The following is a 13,275-nucleotide window of genomic DNA, read 5'->3' on the forward strand; positions in this document are numbered from 1 at the left end:
GTTGAGCACCCTGAGATCACGGGCTTGCCGCAGGAGTGGCTAGGAGGTGGAAGCCAAATGCAGGCTCACTTAGCATTTCTGCCTTTCCAGAACTGCCTTCCCAAGTCATTCTCTTTTAACTTAAGTGTGGCTGAGGAACAGACTCCTGCCATGGTGAATTCGTTCTAGAGTCGTAGATATGAAAGAGCAGCCTAGGGTCAAGTTTGGACGCTAGGTCTTCTGCTTCCCAGACCCCATAAAAGCCCTCTGACGATGGAAGGATACAAATGTCAGGAAGACCAGGCATGGGGAGGCCCAGGCAGTGCTATTCCAGGGGGCTAGTAGGAGAAAGAAAGATGCCTGTTCCATGGAGTCATTGGCCAGGGTGATGGTGTATGTGTTTTCAGGGCTCACAAAGCTCTTCTTCTCTTCTTCCCTGCTAGAGCCACCACTGAGGCAACCAAGAACCCAGATCATCAGTGCCTTGGGCTGTGCAATCTCCTCTCTCACATCCTTTCCCTAAAACCTAGAGGAACAAACCAGCTGTAGATCTTATTTCAAAGGGACAAAGGAATAGACTGCCTGCTTGATTGCACTCCCAGCAGCTCCAAATCTCTGACTAACCATGGTTCCCACATAAGCCAGCCGAAACGTACTCACACTTGGTTCTACCACCATTCACCAAGCTGGAGAGAATGCCACAATTGTCCTTCTGCAGAAAGATTCACTGCCCCATGATGTGCCAGGCGCTTTATATTATTGTCTTATTTATACTTTGTAACAGCCCCCTTTATAACAACATGGCAAAGTGCATTTTCTAAATGAGGAAGTGGAAGAAAGGAGAAGTTACATAATTTGCCTGAGGTTGCACCAACATGAAGTGATCTGGCTAGGACAGAACCAAGTCTAAGACCTGTGCTGTCTCCATGGCAGCAAGGGATATTCAAGACCCAAGAGAGATGGAATATTTCAAACGAATCCAAATGGGAGTTGGAGCCCCTCCTGCCTGACTTGTTCCTGGGAAGACCTGGAAAATCCCACCAGAGCTATGCCTCTCCACACCACCTGCCATATTGATACGCCAGCTATCAGTGCTACCCCGAGAGCGTCCTTGAAAGTGCCCCTGGATCCAGACTTCCCACCACACCCAATCCAGGACTTCCAGAGATTCAGTGCAGCCAGTTTCTCAAAGAAAGCCTCACATCTCAACCTAATACCTCGGGTACAGAGACTGCAGGACCGTTCTTGGAGTTGGGGACAGATGCATAGCCTTGGCCCAACTACAGGCCCAGAGACTCATTTATTACTTTCCCATGGCTGCTACAACACATTACCACAAATTTAGATTTGTATGTACAGTAGGAAAGATTTAGGTTAGGTTAGACAATTGGAAGAACTTGCCCAAATAATATGGATTGAGTTAGACCATTAGATTAAAAAGAATGAGGCACCAGAACAGAATTGTCTTTCCTTGGAATCTTTCACAATACAAACCCAGGAGCTAACTAATGTTCACAAATTAACATTCACAAACTGACCTGTGTCTTCTTCATTAGTGCTGTCATATCACTCATCCTTCCCACAGCCCCAGGGACCTAGAATGGGGGAGAGGGCAGAGAGGGGAGCTGCCACTACCTCCCAGAGGGAGTCAAACCCCAGAGTCAGCTCCCAACCTGTGGTTCTCAAAACTCAGTGGGCATCAGAATCACCAGGAGGGTTTATTTAAAAACAGATTGCTGGCGCCAGCCTCCAAGTTTCTAATTCGGCAGGTAGGTCATGGTGGGATCTGAGAATTTGCGTTTCTAACCAATTTCCAGGTGATGCCGATGCTGCTGGTGGGGACCTCACTCTGGGACGTGTCAGTGTACTTACTGTGTATTGTACCCCCGCCACCCTGTTCCCATATACATCTCAATTTAGAAGAGATCTGGGCTTCCTCCCACCCCTGTGGAATGTTCCGGGGTCTACAGGATGGCCAAGTGCACCTTCTCCAGTTTTTCTTAGAACAGTCTCTCGAGATCTTGCTGGAGCCTTTATCTTTCACAAAAGAGGCGCTGGCCCTCTCTCCCTGCCTCAGATGAGATCAGGTCCTTTCTTTTCTCTGAAAAGACACTAATCTTGAGAGCTTGCAGAGGATGTGAGTCGCCTATTTACCAAGCCGCCACTGGCTTGGCACCGATGTTTGCTTAACCTTTGCTCAGCTGCCGCCTTCTGAGGATATTCTTGCCCCGCCCTTGGCCAGGCTCATGTTTTTCAAGTTCAGTCCTGAAATCCTCTTATTTACCAGTTTGAGGAATTTGGGTTTCTTTCCTGCACGTGCCTCTTTTGGACTCCCCACCTCTGCTGTTCTCCATCCCCCAGCAGCAGAGGGCCAGAGGACAGGGACGACCTGAAAAGGCTGTCCCAGCAGGGAGAGGCATTTTATCACTCTACAGTGCACTGCTGGCACCTGATGATAGCAACAATCCGTATGCTTTATTACTGTTTTTAAATTCTCCACAGACAATGCACTCCCATCCCCTCCCCCTATGGTCTGCACCTGGGACAGATGGTTCCCACCCACCCGCACCTTGGTACACCAAGGCCACACAGCGTTGCTATTCTAGAAGCCTTTGAGTTGAGCACCATCCTTAAAAGGACTGTTGTCACAAGGTTCCCTGGGAGCAGGAGTCAGGGTCTAGATACCAGTCCCCTCCTTGTCCCAGGAGACTTCGTGCGGCTTCCCCTTTTCACCACCACCACCACCAACCTCCACAAGCGATCAGCCTCAGTGCCCCAGGTTCACGCTTATTCATGTCTGCTTGCTGTTGCCTTCTCTCCTCAGCCCATCACCCATCAAAACCTGCCCAACCTCCTGCCCATGTAACAAAATGATCTGACAAACTCATCCTCCCTAAGGCCTTCATGGAGAGGCAGAACTGCTCCCAGACCTTGCTGCACCTAAAATAACAGGCCTCCTGGGGCGCCTGGGTGGCTCAGACGGTTGGGCGTCCGACTCTTGGTTTCAGCTCAGGTCCTGATCTCACAGTTCATGGGTTCAAGCCCTGCGTCGGGCTCGGTGCTGATGGCTGAGTCTGCTTAGGATTCTCTCTTTCCCTCTCTCTGTCCCTCCCTCCACCCTCTCTCTCTCTCTCTCAAAATAAATAAATAAACATTTTTTTTTAATAGCAAGATTCCTAGGTAGAAGGGTGTCTGTTTGCAAAAGATTATATTGGTAGTGGTGGCAATGAAGCATTTTGAGGCTTTAAGAAGGGTCAGTATGAAAAAAAATAGCCTCTGAACAGGATGCTAGGATCACCTTGTGTATGTGGATTCTGAATGCCCTATGGCACCAGCCTTCTTTTAATATCCAAACAAAATGTCCTGAGCCCACATCCCATGGGAATACAGTACTCTCCTCAGGATTCCCAGGGGAGGGCATGTTGGGGGGCGGGGGACGGAACTTGAGGTCTCCTAGCTACCCCACACTTAAGTCCTCCCTTCCAGAGACTTCCTGGTCTGTAGTCGCCATCTTGCCTCCTGCCTCTGTGTTCTCCTCTGAACACCTGTATGTGCTCTCCTCCTAGGACATTACCCCCTCTTTCAATCCCATAGTCATACTGTTAGGGAAAGGTGGGGAAAAAAACAGAAAAGAGCTTAAAATTGAATATTGGTTATCAGTGTTCTTAAAGTTGCTGTTCTATCCCCACCACTCTTGCCTCTCGAGCTGAATCTCTCCTTGCTCATCTTCTCCCCATATTCCAGGTTCCAAATCCCTGTTTCTCCCTCTACCCTCAAACTGCCGAGGGAAAACTGAAGTTTCTGTTACTTTATTATACAGACATGTTTAAGTTTGAACTACCCCTTTCTAGGGACTTTGGGGCCTCTTCTACTCATCTGCTTAATAAGGTTTCCTTAACAAAGAACTGCCTTTCCCTGGCATGAAATCTTCTGTTCCCAGCACACAGGGAAGCTACAACGGTCATTTCTGTTTTGAAAGAGCAATTTTCCCTTCCCTGTTACATAGGCAATTTCCTCTTCTGCCTAGAGCCTCACTTTGATTCCTAAACCATAAGAAGTTTTCTTTGTGCCAATTCACTTTTTTCAATTACTTACATATATTTTTTCATAATTTCATAAAACCATGTCATATGTTATTGAAAATAAAGAACACAATCCCATCACCCTTACAGGCATCTGTATTTTCAAAGGCTCCATTTCAGTCTCTGTCTACCCAGGCATATTTTAAGGCATCTCTGTTTTCCTTGTCTGTTTTTTGATTTTACATACTACAAACAACTTTCTATGCCTTCACTGCTATTTTTTTTAACAGTTGCAGAACATTCCATTGGGTTACTGCCCCACAGTTTAGCTACACATTCCCCATCACAAAAGCAGCGACTTTTGTCTTGTTCACTGATGTATCCCAAACAGTGGGAAACAGCGTTTAGCATGTAATAAGATCTCAGTAAATATTTGTTGAATTGAATGAATGAGTGAATGAATGAGACAGGTTGTTTCTAATTTCTTATTGCTATAGGCAGATGCAATAAACATCTTCATGCATACTACATTTGTCTTTAGCTTACTATTTCCCTGGTATAATTGTTTCCCTGATATTAGAAACTGCTTTTAACCCATTAATAAAAAATAGTAGCAGCAGCAGCAGCAGTGATTATAATAGCTAACATTTACTGAGCAGTTACTACATGCCAGGCTCTGTGCTAAGAGCTTTATACCCAAATTGTCATGGACTCCTTACAACATCCTTATGAGAAAAGTACAAATTACCCTCATTTTACAGATGAAAAAGCAAAAGATTGTTACTTGCCCAAGATCACATAGCTTATACAGGGCAGAGATGGGACTTGAACTAAGGTCTATCCCACTCCACATTCTGAGGTCTTAACTATAATGACTTATAAGATCAAAGGGTACAAGTGAGCTTATGACTCTTGGTACATGCCATGCTGCTTCAGAAAGGACCATGGCCATACACCTTATTTTAAGGTATATCACTTACAAGGTGCATAGACTCCAGTTTTGTTTTTTATTCACTATGACAACCTTTACCTTTCAATTGTAATATTTAGTTCACTAACATTTAATGTGATAACTGGCTCATTTCTATTCAAATACCCTACCTTACTATCTGTCCAAACTGTTCTGTGTTCCTTTTCTCTTTTTTCTTGCCTTTATCCAGATTGGTTTTGTCTCTTTAAATTGCATCTTTCCTTTCTAGTAGCTGGGGGGGGGGGGGGTATATATTCTTTTATTCTTTTTAGAGGTTATCGGAAAAGGGTCTTTATTATAAAATCTCCTGGCATTCAATAAATACAACTATTGGCACATTTTTTTGCTAGATACTCATTAATCAACCTAAATTAAATAATCTCCTAGAGCCCTCTTCTCCCTACACGACATTGTGGGTCATGCAGAATTCCCTATACATAGGTAGTGCCAACTTCTGGCTGTAAAATATTAAGCAGCTCCTGTTGTCCTCAAAGGCGTTCAATCCAGTACAAACAAGCAGGTGAATCATTCAATACCCAAAATCAGATGGCCATCAGTGTAAGACACAACCTGAGCACAGGCTGATGGCAGAGATGACCTCAAACCCAGCCCATGCCATAGACAAGCCCAGCCTGCCTCATGCTGCCCTGACAAACCTCAGAAGACCCTTTCTTGGAAATAGAACCATCCTCTAATGATCTGGTCCAAAATATCGTTCATCCTTGCAGAGGATATGGTAACCTTTTAATTATTCATTCGAACTGAGGGCATCCAAATATCCCTTATTCTTGGCTTTGGACTATAGTGTTTGTTTTTTTAACATTTATTTATTATTGAGAGACAGAGAGAGACAGAGCGTGAGCAGGGGAGGGGCAGAGGGAGAGGGAGACAGAATCTGAAGTAGGCTCCAGGCTCTGAGCTGTCGGCACAGAGCCCGACGTGGGGCTCGAACTCATGAACCGCGAGACCATGACCTGAGCTGAAGTCGGATGCTTAACCGACTAAGCCACCCCAGCGCCCCTGGACTATAGTTTTATATTTACATTTGAGATGTTCTCAAACTTTAACAATAAAATGAAGCCATGTTGAAAAGCGCTGGAGCAAAATAGGCTTGAAAATAGCCTAAGACTTTCATCCTCCCTCCAACCTGCTGCTAATACATTCAGCGTTTAGGGTGGGGTGCCGGTTGTCTAAGACCCCAGGGTATCTATGCATGCACTTCAGTAATAAAGTTGTCTAGGAATTCCTAAAAATGATCTCCCTATGACCACAGACACGAAAAGTGAGAATGGAAAACATCTCTAGCCGAGGAAGTGAGCTATTTCTGTTCCTTTAGAGTATGATTTTGAATCTGTTGACAAAGCTTTGCTGTCTTCTCTGGAGTCAGGAAAGGTCAGTTTGAGGTTAAGCCCAAGTGAACGGTCCATGATGAAATAAACACAGCACAACCCAGGGCTATGTACAATGTTATTCTTTTACCTTCTTCCTGGAATTTCAGAGGTTGTGCAAATGGAATACAGAAGTGGACAAAATAATGTAACAGTGCAAAATAATACCAGGGGTGAAATCTGCTTACTTGATGATTCAAAGAAATAAAATACACTTTAACTATGGATCTGTCCATCTCTGCTCCCTGCTCCCTGATAAGCGTCCCTTCCCCAAAAAAGAAAATCTTCTACTTTCTCTTATCTTTTCTTCCTTTCCTTAAGATTTTTGTTTCTAAAACTCTTTATCCCTCTCTCTCTTTTCTAGACACATACAGAGACAGAAACTTAGGATGTTAGAACTGGGTGGGAGAGCTGAACAATCAGCAAAGCCAGAGCTATTCAAACTTCTTTTAAACCAAAAGATATGATTATTTATTAAAACTTATTTGTAAGCTATGCTAGCTATGACTATAATAATGCTGTGTAACAAACCACTCCCCAAAACAAAATGCTTTTAACAACATTTATTCTCATGCTTACAGATTGCAGATTGAGGGTAATAAACGAGTGTAGGTGGGACTCAGGCTATGGTCAGGTTTGGGTCTGCTGCACAACTCTCTCTTTCTTTCTACTGTGACTACCTGTGGGCACATTCTCCTAGCAAATGAAAGAGCACAAGAGGCAAGACAAATCCTGCAAGTACATTTGAAACCTCTACCTATGTCACATCCTCTCATATTCCATTGGTCGGGGTAAATCTCATGGCCAAACCCAAAGTCAGTAGGACAGGAGAGTACAGTCTGCTGTAAGGAAGACAGGGCAGGGAGTGATTGTTAGCTGACCAATAATCCAATCTATCACAGAAACCAAATATATAAAATAGACATAGGTGATTCTTTGCTAGTTGAATGAGGGATCAAGGGAGCCTAGACCCCATCCTGTTCCCCAACTCCAATGTCCCAATGAGTCCTCTGGCAATGCCGGGGACTTCAAAGAACATGGCATGAAATGCAAGGCAAACCCACTCACTTCAGAGACAAGAAAACTGAGGTGCAAACAATTCTAACAACTTGTCTACCATCTGAGAAGGATCAGGCATGAGACCACAAGTGAGAGGACCTTTTCTAGGAGTTTTCAAATCTGATGACAACCGGTCATTTTCCAGTCTCAAGTCATAGCTACAGAGATTACAACAGTTACATAGTTTACGATTTGTGTAAATTGCTTGCAGGTGGAGAAAATGTTCACAAACAAGGTAGCATAGCAAATGAGAAGAAGAGGGAGGGGCGAATACAGTTCTGACTACCAAATCCCAAACTACTCATTTCACAGTACAAAACTCAAAACCAGCTGCTTCCATTCCTGGCTACCCATCCATGATTTCACATGGGTTAGAGCAATGATGGACAAAATAAGAGAGCACGTGGCTGAGTTAAATTCTAAATGCATCTTTGGTGAAGGCAATTCTCAAATTCACGAACAGAAACTATATGATAATTATATTTGTTGGTAAATGAAGCCTTCAGAAGCCAGAGTATTAGGAAGAGGGTAGAAGCTTTCCCAGGGCTGTAACTCCTGAGCCCTTTAGAGTCACCAAGGGGATTGCCCACCATCTGAGGATTTGGCCACCAAAGAGACCTATAGGTCCAGCTAGAGGATTTAGCAGGAATAGGCGTCAGAAGTAGAGAGTAGGGTCAATACCAAGAAAAGAGCCATTCAAAGAGACACCAGGGCGAGGTCAGAGGCACACCAGAATCCCAAAGAGGGACAGGTGTCTTCAGCCTTCCCCAGCCCCTGTGCAAAGTCAAGGATTAGTGGACGAGACGTGAGCCTTCAGTGCTTAGGGGGTAGAGGGGATGTCAAAGACTCCAGCTTCTGAGGATGAGATGAAATGGCCAGGCTATTCCTTGACCTGAGCGTATAAAGGGCTCTGGTGTCCAGTCTTCAGCTGCCCCTTGGCTCAGGTATGGTTACCCTTGCCTCTCCCCACTTGAAATGTTAAAGGTGAGTGTCATGCACAGGCCATTCTAGGCGATGAAGCTTTTACTCCACCTGAGCTACGTGAGGCCCCCACCGTGGTGACCATGTCCCGTGTCACAAGAACTAAACAATGCCCCAGAGTTCCTTCCCTGTATGGCTCTGAATTCAGGCTGGCAACAAGAGAAATCTGCATGAGATTTGGAAGGCAGGGTGAAGCAGTGACCACCCCACTCGGGAGGTCTGATTAGGGCACCAGGCACAGCAGGAGCCCACACATGCTGTCTCAGACCTGCTGGCTCACCTGGGTGCTGTGGACACTGGCTGGGCCCACAGCATCTCCACTGCCCACTGGGTCTCCTCCAGCTTCTCTGGTTCCTGGTCCAGGTGCATGTGTGGCTCTGCAGTGATGGGTACCCACTTGTCCTTCAGGTCACCTGTGTTATCAAGATTGGAGGCGGTGAGAGTGAGAGGCAGGTTCCAGTCTGTTCTTGCTCTCCCCCACTTCATATCCAACTTTCCATCCCACGTGCAGGCCCTGCTGACCTGTAGAAACTTTAGGCCCAACATCAGACACAGAGGCAACAGCCTTGCATAGACTTTTCCACTGGCTTCCACATTGAGGAAGTCTAATCTCTATAATAAATCCCTTATTCCATGTCACCCAGAGTAGCTCTGCTTTCCTCACCAAATGCTAACTGATCCAACCAGCTATTGCCATTGCCTCAGCAAATGCAAACAAAGATACTTCTGTCTGGCTCACCATGTGGTTCCTCTGAACAGAACATCGATACTTCCTCCAAGCTTCTGCTTTCTTGACTGAACTTTTATCACCACCAAACCATCATCACCACCATTATGGTCACCATCACCTCCACCACCCCCAAGTGACCGTGGCTGCTACCACCATCACCATCACCACCACTCTTTGTTAGCAGAAAAAGAAGGCATGGATTCAGACAAGACCCCCAGAGCCGCGCTGGGGTGGGAGTGGGGATGCCAACCACCTGGGTGGCAGCACTGACCCAAAACCTGCCCGGGGTTCAGAGACAAAGTGGCCTTGCTTCTGTAGACCTCAAGTTCAGAGCCCCAGAGGAAAGCTTGCCCACTGAGTGAAGGTCAGAGATCAGGACGACAGAAATCCCGTTTGGCCTTCCAAGGACAGGCCAATGAGTTAAAAGAGGTGAGGGTCAGAAATGACCAGGGGAGGGGCGCCTGGGTGGCTCAGTCGGTTAAGCGTCCGACTTCGGCTCAGGTCGTGATCTCATGGTCCGTGAGTTCGAGCCCCGCATCGGGCTCTGTGCTGACAGCTCAGAGCCTGGAGCCTGCTTTGGATTCTGTGTCTCCCTCTCTCTCTGACCCTCCCCTGCTCATGCTCTGTCTCTCTCTGTCTCAAAATAAATACAAACATTAAAAAATTAAAAAAAAAAAAAAAAAGAAATGACCAGGGGAAGCACCCACAATGACCACTCTTCATGCTTAAGCCAGAGTGGCTCTTAGCCCTCACTGCACATTAGAAGCATCTGGAGAGTTTTAAATGTATTAATCCCCAAGCTCCACACTCAAAACCTCTGTTATCTCTTTAACGCTCCCCAGTTCATCCTGAAGTGTGAAAAGGATTGAGAAGCAATGCATTAAACCAGAACAACACTAAGTTCATGACTTCCTTCCATGTGTGTCCCGGGAGTTACCTCACACTCCGGGATGACTTAGTTGGGCTCTTGAATTAGGTTACTCTGGATGTTAGATGGTGGTAAAGCAGAGGAGAGAAAAGGATCCTCCCTAGAATGGAGAAAAAGATGAGCCTAAGTTTCAATGGAAAATTTACCTGCTTCTTATTCTGGGGTGGAAGAACTAAAGAATTAATCTATAAACTGAAGCAGTAAGAAAAGGAACATAATCCGGAGAAGACCCCTGCAGCTAGAGTAAGGTGCTTATCCTTGTAATTGTCCTTGTCCTCAGCCTCAAGGTGAACTTGACTTATTTTCTACCATGTCCAAGGCTTAAGGTAACAAGAGAATTTATAAGCAACAATAGCAATTGTTAACATTTGCCAAACACTTACCATGTGCCCAGCACCATGCGAAGTTCTTTACGTGGAATAACTCTTTTAATGCTTAAAGCAAGTCTATGTGGTGGGTGTTAACATTTTCCCCATCATACAGGTGAACAGAAACTGAGGTACAGAGAGGCCGAAGAAGTTGCCCAAGTTCACACAATTGTCAGAGCTGCGATGGTATCCCAGGAATATTCCTCCAGAGTTCACACTCCTAACACCACACTATACAGCATCTCAGTCCCCATGTGCCCTGGGGTAGGTAATATTCTCCCCACTTTACAGGTGGGGAGACTGAGGTTGAGTAATTTTCTCATGCTGCCACATTTCCCCACTAGCACAGCCTGGACTTGGAACCTCCAAGTAGAATATACCAGAGGGGCTTAGGACAGTGAGGCCCAGAGGCGGGAAGATATCTCTAAATGCCCATCTCTTCCCAACACCACTCCATCCTGCACACTCAGAAGCTACACATGCAATCATCTTTCAAAAGAACTGCATTCAAAAAAATCCACCCACGACCCAAACCAGCACTGGCATGCACGTCGAGTCTGAAAATGGCACGTAAATAGAAGGAAAGGGTGAATCCAGACGCGCTCTAGGTTGGGCAAAACATCTCAAATTATTTGTTTCTAACATTTTGCAATTGGCAAGACCCAAACCACATTTTTCCAAGCATTCTCTTCTCCACCCCAACCCCACCCCCACTGCCCCGCTTTACATCGTAAGCCCGTGTGTATTTCCCCAAAAATGTAATCCATATGTGTCTGATCCGTTTACACTTAACTCATCAACTTGTAGTTTGCTGGGAGTTCTTTGCTGCCCATGAAGCCTTCTGAGACCGTCTGTGAGGCCTTCAAAAGGCTCCTTCAAGCTCTTTTCTTAGAAATAGGAAGCTACATTTAGCTAAGGGCAAGTAGAACTGAAAATGTCAATAGGAAGGAAGAGGTTCTAGGACCAAAAAGTTTATTCTTATTCTCCACAAGGCAGAAAAGCAAGGAGAGGTCCCCGAGGTAGTACATCAAGGTCCTAGAAACTTGCTCTGGTTGGAACACCAAGGCCAGGGGTGGGTCCAATTTTGTTTTCAGCCACATTCACAGTCCCTCTGCTGCCACGGCCCCTACAGTGGCTCTGGAATGTAATGGAGAGCCAGAAGCACGTCCCTGACCTGGGTCACCGGTGATCCTGATGGTATCAACTACTTTGGTGGAACTAAACCCCATATACTGGGTTTCTACCTTGGCAGCCAAAGATCTTGCAAGTTCTGTTTTTCTATCTGCCTTAAACACACACACACACATACAGACAACCAACCAAACGCTTCTCAAAACAAACCATTACATCTGATATGCTTTAACTCATCCATGTTTTTTGGCTTTAGCAAAAGGTTCTAGTTTGGGGTTTGTTTTTTTTTTAATTGCTTAAGTTCAGCTAACTTGTGTCCTTCGGGAAAACTGATCTATGTAAATGTGATTTAACTAAAGGGGTTTGAGCCATTCACATGTGTTTTACATTTTCTAATCATCCTGAGCTCTGTACATAGTGAGCAGACTGAAAAATGATGGTGGTCTCATTTCAACATCAATTTTTAGCCAATCTATCTCCCAAGAATGCCGAAAGACGGCTGGAGAGAATCTCACTTCCTATTTCCAGACAATCAGAAGCTGATATTTATGGAAACCCTGGAAGTGTGTGAAGTTGATTGGACGGGTAGAAGACTCATCAGAAGACAGCAATTCTTTACAATGTCTACATTCTTAAAATTGGCCAAAACTTCAGCAAAGATTCACTTGAACTATTCTATTTCCCTGATTAAATTCAACAAACATTTAAGAAATGCCTACTGTATTAGTTTTCTATTGTTGCATAACAAATTACCACAACTTTAGTGGCTGAAAACAACATACATTTACTATCTCATAGTTTCCATGGGTCAGGAGTCTGCGCATGGCTAAACTGGGTCTCTGCTCAGGCTCTCATAAGGTTGCAATTAAGGTGTCAGTCAGGCTACATTCCCATCCGGAGGCTTGACTAAGGAACCATCTACTTCCAAGTTCATTTGACTTGTTGGCAGAATTCACTTCCTTGTGGCTACATAGCAGAGCTCCCCATATTCTTGAGAGTTGTCGGTCATGAACTGCTCTCAACTCACAGAGGCCACTTCAGGTCCTTGTTGTGTGGGTCCTTGCTCTTAAAACATGGATGTTGACTTCTTCGAATCCAGAAGGGGAATCTTTTCCTTTGGGAAAGTCTAGGCTGGTTTAAAGGTCTTTCACCTGACTAAGACAGGCCCACCAGGATAACCTCCATTTAGGTTAACTCTAAATCGACTGATTTGGAAACTTCAGTATATCTGCAAAATCCCTTTCCTTAATCATATAATGTAACCTAGTCAGGGGAGCAACACCCTTCATATTCACAGGTCGGAATCACATTCAAGGAGGTGTGTATACCAGGAAGGTGGGAAGCTCGGGGACCTTGGGAATCTTAGAAGACCCTTGTACATATACCTGTACAAGGGCGTGGTGATCTATAAGTTATGAATCCTACCTTCATGAAACTCATACCCTATTCAGGGCAGTGGATACGCAACAAACAATTACTTCATGAGATATTTTCTGTAATAGAGGGATGTTCTGTGTTCAGAAAAGCACAAAAATGGTCACAGAGAAACTGGGATTTGTGAGATAAATGGGAATTCAGCAGGCAGGCAAGTATGGGAAAGGGGCATTTACATGGGGTTGGCTTGAAACAATATGGTGTGATTAACAGTTATAAGGAATTGGATTTTGCTAACAGCTAAAGCAAATGTGCTGAGCATTTTTATTTGCTTTATTTGGACTT

The 13,275-nt window shown here is 45.0% G+C and overlaps 1 long non-coding RNA gene across 12 annotated transcripts in view; it reads right to left on the reverse strand.

Annotated features, from left to right (window-relative positions):
- Positions 1 to 13,275, reverse strand: part of LOC109491937 — a 245,913-nt gene that overhangs the window by 216,877 nt on the left and 15,761 nt on the right. For all 12 annotated transcript variants that reach the window (XR_006585740.1, XR_006585748.1, XR_006585743.1 and 9 more), the window contains exons 5-6: positions 10,067 to 10,157; positions 8,680 to 8,812 (exon numbers count right to left, since the gene is read on the reverse strand). This is a non-coding gene — a long non-coding RNA (uncharacterized LOC109491937). The remainder of the gene's footprint in view (positions 1 to 8,679; positions 8,813 to 10,066; positions 10,158 to 13,275) is intronic.

Source organism: Felis catus, chromosome A1 (genome assembly GCF_018350175.1).
Source record: "Felis catus isolate Fca126 chromosome A1, F.catus_Fca126_mat1.0, whole genome shotgun sequence".
NCBI lineage: Eukaryota > Metazoa > Chordata > Mammalia > Carnivora > Felidae > Felis > Felis catus.